General features: G+C 42.3%; 1 non-coding gene across 1 annotated transcript; it reads left to right on the top strand.

The window, feature by feature from the left end:
- Positions 1-5921: 5921 nt before the first annotated feature.
- LOC150014591 (small nucleolar RNA SNORA18) lies at positions 5922-6052 on the top strand. The gene has a single exon (XR_016510329.1). It is a non-coding gene; the product is annotated as a small nucleolar RNA SNORA18 (small nucleolar RNA).
- The last annotated feature ends 431 nt before the right edge of the window (positions 6053-6483 follow it).

The raw sequence follows: 6483 nt of genomic DNA, 5'->3' as shown, positions 1-6483 counted from the left end.
TTTTAAAAATACATCCTTGCAAATTTAATAAATACCAAATCAATTATTAGATATAATGAATATATAACAATTAACAAAGTATACTATATATTGTTACAGAGAATATTACAATGAACTATATATTATTAAAACTGTTATATTAATTTTCTTTGCTTGTTTGTTCGATCCTTCCTTCTTTCCCTTCTTCTTTTTTCCTTCTTTCTGATTTCTAATGAGGCTAAGTATATCTTTCTTTTTTTTTTTTTAAACAATACCCCAATAAACCTTTGTGTAACACCTATTCTGTGGTAAGTGGCTCTTTCTGTTGTGAACCAGTTGGGAGGTAATTAAAGTACGATGCCATAACAAGATTGTGAGGGCCTGAGCCAGGTCAGGTCAGTGTTGATGGGAAGGAAGCAAGGGGGATGCATTCAAGAAACTTCAGGCAAAGTCTAATACCCTCTATGGGATGAGGAATTAGTTGGATATAGGGTAAAGTAGAGGGAAGATAAATAACTCGGACTTAACAAGCCCAGCAGTTTGCTCATAACACTATTGAACTCACAAAAGGAACAGGTTTGGTTCAGTCTGAGGCATATTGAGTTTGAGACACCCAAGGACATCCTAGTGGTGCCTGGTTTAGTGGATACTGTAGTATAGCACTCAGACCCCTCTTTCAGGGCCAAAACACTCATTCTCTCATTTCTGGAAGTGTTAGTGGCTGAGAGCTCTCAGCTGAGGCCCTCATTGTGGTTGCCCTCAGCTGAAGAGTGGCCCAGGGTCACACTGCCTTCCCAGGCAGCCAAGATCCAAGACTGACCAAAATGGGCATATAAAGGCCAGGCACCTTTGCTGAAGGCAGGACAAATCTGAAAGCCATCCAGATTCCAGAGCTCACTATGAGGTTGGTTTTGGCTTTGGTTTTGACCCTTTATTCCTTCATTGGTCCAATTCTATCTCCTCTCTTCTTTCACTGATGTTGACCTCAGGAGAGCTCCGCAATAAACTTTCTGCCTGAAGAGCTCCATTTCAGAGTCTGTTACCAAAGAACCAATTTTAGACAGTTGGAAATACATATCTGGGTTTCAGAGAATAGTTTGTTTGAGAGACAGGGATTTGGGGACAGTTTGTCATACAGGCATGGTGAAGGTGCCGTGGTGTGTGATATGATGGGATTTGAGGGGCCAGAGAGCAGACATGGCATCTTAGGGAAGGAAGGCCTACACTGAAGGGGTGGAAAGAAGAAGAATAGACAGAGAAGGGAGCAGAGGTATGACAATGTAAGGTTGAGAAGGGTCTTTTCAGGAAGGACAGCCAGTCAGGGCCTCTCAGAGGCTGACAGAATCCAGGCTACTTTTGTTTATTTGAGGGTCAAAGGTACACTAAAAAAACAGTGTGCTTTTAAGTGTGCTACAGTTTAAACACTTTCATTAATAAATTATTTTAATCATGATACAAAAATACAAAGAATCTATGTACAATTTCATTGGAAATAAAAGTACAAATTTTAGGCTCTTTATGCAGAGGAAGCCTAGGCCAAAACTCTCTCCTGGCCACTGATTGTCCTGCCTTCCCCTGCATGAAGTCACTGCAGCCAGCAGGTACTGATCTGGTCAAAATTTGGAAAATAAAAGCTAACAACAACAACAAAATAACAAATGTTGGCGAGGATGTGGAAAAATTGGAACCTTTGTGCATTGCTGGCAGGAATGTAAAATGGGGCAGCTGCTGTGGAAAACCACATGGCAATTCCTCAAAAATTAAATGTAACTCTGGCTGGGTAGCTCAGCTGGTTAGAGCATCGTACTGATACACCCAGGTTGTGGGTTGGATCCCCACTCAGGGCACATACAGGAATCAACCAATGAATTCGTAAATAAGTGGAACAACAAATCTCTCTCCCTCTCTCAAATCAATAAATAAAAATAATTAAGTATAGATTCACCATACACTCCAGAGACTTCACTTCTGGGTAAATACCCCAAAGAATTGAAAGCCGGGACTCAAACACATTCATAGTCATATTATTCACAGTAGCCAAAAGATGGAAGCAACCCCAGTGTCCATCCATGATGAATGGATAAGCAAATGTGACATATATTCAGCCTTAAAAAAGAAGGAAATTCTAAAACATGCTACAACATGGAGGAATCCTGAGGACATTATGCCAAGTGAAATAAGCCAATCACAAAAGGACAAATTTTGTATGATTGCACTTATACGACAGACCTAGAACAGTCAAATTAAGAAAGACAGAAAGGAGAATGGTGGTTGCCAGGGACTGGGGGTGGGGAGGAAAGAATGAGGAATTATTGTTTAACAGGTACAGAGTCTCAGTTTTGCAAGATGAAAAGGGATCGCCACAGGCCCTGCTCTTGTGAGACTGCATCCATCACTGACTCGCCTGGACCATTGAGACCCAAGTGACTTCACGTAATCCACCCTCAGCAGCAGCAGCAGCGAGTAGCACACAAGTGACACCAGCCATTGGAGCCTTAGGAACTAAACCAAGTCCTTAGGTGATGTGGTGTTTTATACGTTGTAATTGAAAAATGAATTACTTGCTGTTGGTGACTAATAAAATAATTAGCTTAAACCCACTGCAAAAAAAATTGTTTACAAGAAACAAGCGCAGACAGCTTGAATCAGGTGTTGAAAAATAATTCAGATTCTGATTTTGGAAAGATTCACCTCTTTGACTTGAGTAATCTGTGCCTTTTGGAAAAAAAGAGAACTTGAAGGCACGTCAGTGGGTTTGATATCCATGATGACTGGATAGAAATACAAAGATGGTTATATTATCATCATGGTCTGTGTGAATGGTACCCTAGAGATGTACAGTCTACAACCTGCACAACCACACAGAGCTCCCTGGGTGGCAAGCAGTGAGTTAGAGGAACATGTAAACACCTCCTAGGATCTTCAGAAATACATGGGGGGCGGGGGGCTTCTGTGGTGACCAAAAACTATTGCTATTTGAGTATAGTCTCAAAGACACATTAAGGAGTCTCCGGTTTCTGTGTGGGCAGATGTGTGTTTACTGGACACGAAGGTCACCCCATCATAAGCAGGTGAGTCCAGAGAAAAGGCTTTCTTCTTAGTGGCTGGAGCTGGGTGCGATGACCTTGACTGTGACCATGGCATTAGTGTAACTCCCATAGATGTGAATTACTGTGGGCTGTGAGGGTTGAAATTGGGTCCTGAGATGCTGACCTTAGAGAGAGCCCAGCCCCTCCTGGCTCAGTGGTCCATCTTGGCTCTGCTCCCACTATCCCAATTCTAGAGTCGGGAAAGAGGACCCAGCACAGGAGTTAAGGGCTGTGGGCTTAGTGAGGGTCCTGTGACCCTAATGTGTTGGGGTAGGGGTAGGGGGCACTGAGAAACCCTTCCAGACCACAGTTATGCCTCTTCTGAGGGGTGAAGCTGGGGCTCTTGAGGCTTGGGGTTCCAGCCAAGTGCCTGCTCCAGTGCTGGACACCAATTCAGCCTCAAAACTATTCTTGGTTTTCCAATTCCACACCACTCCGCCCCTAGTGCATCAAAGACATGGCTGGCTGGGTCTCAACCAAGGCAGGTGTATAGAGAGTGGCAAAGCCCAAAGGAGAAAGCAATCCCATTCCTTCCCCAGGACCCTGTTTGCCCCTATTTACAATCCCTTCCACAGGGGTTCCTTTGTGGAAATGGAGTGAGAGCCAGAACTGAGAAACCATGTGGCTCTTAATTAAAGGTGTGTGTGTGTGGCCCTGGTCAGTGTGGTTTGGTTGGTTAGAGCATTGTCCGAAAGATGAAAGGTTATGGGTTTGATTCCCAATGAGGGCACATGCCTGGGTTACAGGTTCAGTCCCTGGGTCGGGAAGCATACAAGAGGCTACTGATAGATGTTTCTCTTCCTCTCTTTCTCTCTCTCTCCTCCTCTTCCTAAAATCAGTGAGCCTGTTCTTCAGTGAGGATAAAATAATAATAATAATAATAATAATAATAATAATAAAGGGGTGTGTGTGTGGAGAGAGAGAGAGAGAGGGAGAAAGTGTGCTGAAAAATGAACATGTCCCTTTTCCAATTTTCCCACAGCTCCCCTCTCCCAGGCCTGCTCATCTGTGCAGGTGGACTCCGGGCTTTTCATTAAGTCTCTGTCTCTGACACCTCTGCAGCTTCCATGCCTGGGGCACCTCTGCATCTCCATCCCCCACCCCTCCCCCTCTCAGCTTCAGCTGCATTCTGCCACCTAGCATCCCTGAAGCTGCTGCATCTCACCCCAGTGCCCTACCCCAGTGCCAGCCCTCAGAACCAGCCCTTCACAAAACAACGCCCCTCTCCAACTAGAAAGCTAGAGAAGGAGACAGAGAAAAGAAAAAGAGGAGGAATAAAAAGAACATACTGAGTGTAGAAAGATCAAGTTTAGGAAAGAGTCAGTCAGTCCAGCTATTTCATGCTCATCTATTCACTTAGCCATCTGCCCACTGCTTGTCTCCCTGACCTCTCTCTTTGTGTTTTCCTTTGACCTATTATTTATCACTCATTCATTCATTCATTCATTTATTCTTTATTTACTGATCAAGTCCCAATCAAATAGAACTACTGTACAAAGAAATATACATATAAGAAAAGTTTTCGAGGCTCTACTTTTGGGAACTTTTACCCAGTACTCCTTGCCTAAGGATGGTTTGTACCTAACCCCCTTTGAAACTTTACTTCACCCAGGAGCAGTTGTGGCAGCTCTACCTTCTCACTAGCACCCAAATCCCCTTACCCCAGGCCTCCTGCAGCACTTAATTTGACTGAAATCTACTTCAGGCGGAGTTATGGGAGGGATTCCCATAGCTTTTCTTGCCCAGAGGTCACTTGGTGATGCTCCCTCTCCTATGCCCACATCATCCCAAATGCTCAGACCTCCCCCACACCCCTACCTGTTCTGTTATTCCTTATCCTCTCAACCATGGCCAAGCTACTGACTCCATCTAGCCATGGATGTGAAACCCCTTCATTCGTCCCCTGACTCCAACTCAAATGGGGTTGGGATCTAAGCCTTGAGGCTGGCCTTTTAAACTAGATGCTGAGGTATGAGTCAAGAATACAGGCTGGAACTGTGCTCCCTGCATAAAGCTGGAGGCAGGAAAGGGCTGTGCTGTATGTTAATTTGGACTTAACAAAACTCTCTACCTGCCCATTATCTGGATGATATAGTCAGAGGTGGAAATGGACCACTTGGTCCAGAATAGGAGTGATATTAGTGTCAATCCTGAGAAACATGAACCCTTGGCCTGAGCAGTTTGTGATTAGAGGGCTACAATTCTGCATTATCTCCATGATATGGAAACCCCAACCTCAAAACAGCATCAGCCCAAGAAAAAAATGGACCCAGGGTCAATGAACCACATTGGTCAGACACAATCTACAACCTACTGCACAACCCAGGATTTTTCTAGAATTCTGTGGAAGAAAATTTCCCAGAAGGCATGTTCACAAATAAAAATTACAAGACAAGAAAGGAGGTCAAATATCATAAGATATAGTCTGCATAGATTATAATCTAATAAGGTTTTAATTGTTCAAAGAGAGAAAGAAAAGAAAATACACAAAGCAGAAATAAGACCTTAGAAAAATTAACAGGTGAATTTGAAATACATTCTAAAAATAAAAGTTTTAGTCTTCATAATATAATTCAATGAATGAGTTAAACATTGACTAGACATAACCGAAGAGAGAATTAATAAATTCTAACATAATGGTCAGTGGAAATAACCCAGGATGTAGCACAACAAGATAAATATTCAGGGGGAAAAAGTTAAGAGACTCAGATAATAGGATGGTATGCTTCAAAATACATCTAATAGGAATTCCAGAAGGAGAAAATGAGGGAAAGAAAGTTTAGGGGAGATAATGGCTAACAATTCTTTAGAACTGATAAATGATATAAATTATCAAATAGAAAATAATCTTGGGTTGAGGTCTATCCCGATGGGGCTTTTTCTGTAGACCCACATCATTGGAAACACCTTGTAGAGTAAATATGTTGCTTCCTTTATTCACAGAACTATGTATTAGATCTGTGGGAAGGAACTACAAGACAGAGTTGCTAAAATTGTGAAAGAGCCTAACAATCTAATTTATTTTTATCTTAGGTTTTTGTATATTCTGAAGTTCTGTACTATTCTTGAGAATGATAGCTTAGGACTGAATATGATTTGAGCTTACTAATGTTTAGAGGCTGTCAGAAACTGAGAAACCAGGCAGATTCATCTACTCTGACCCTAACTGTGGCCATAAAGTAAATTGCTAGAAGAAATTCTGCCCCAATGATTACAGGTGGGGAATTTTTGAAGTATGTCCATATTCAAGTGGAGATAAAAGAAGCTCAACTAAAAGAACTGAACTGACTGTCATGGCAGCTGGATTGAGCGAAAAAGGGATTAAGGCCCAATTTAGGAGGAACTAAGGACTCAGAACATGTGAAATTCTTTAAATAAAAATGTATTAACTTTAAATAATTGTGCCTATGTTACA

This window comes from Furipterus horrens, unplaced genomic scaffold (genome assembly GCF_987537825.1).
Source record: "Furipterus horrens unplaced genomic scaffold, mFurHor1.1.pri manual_scaffold_3, whole genome shotgun sequence".
Taxonomy (NCBI): Eukaryota; Metazoa; Chordata; class Mammalia; order Chiroptera; family Furipteridae; genus Furipterus; species Furipterus horrens.
This window is presented reverse-complemented; position numbering and strand designations above follow the sequence as displayed.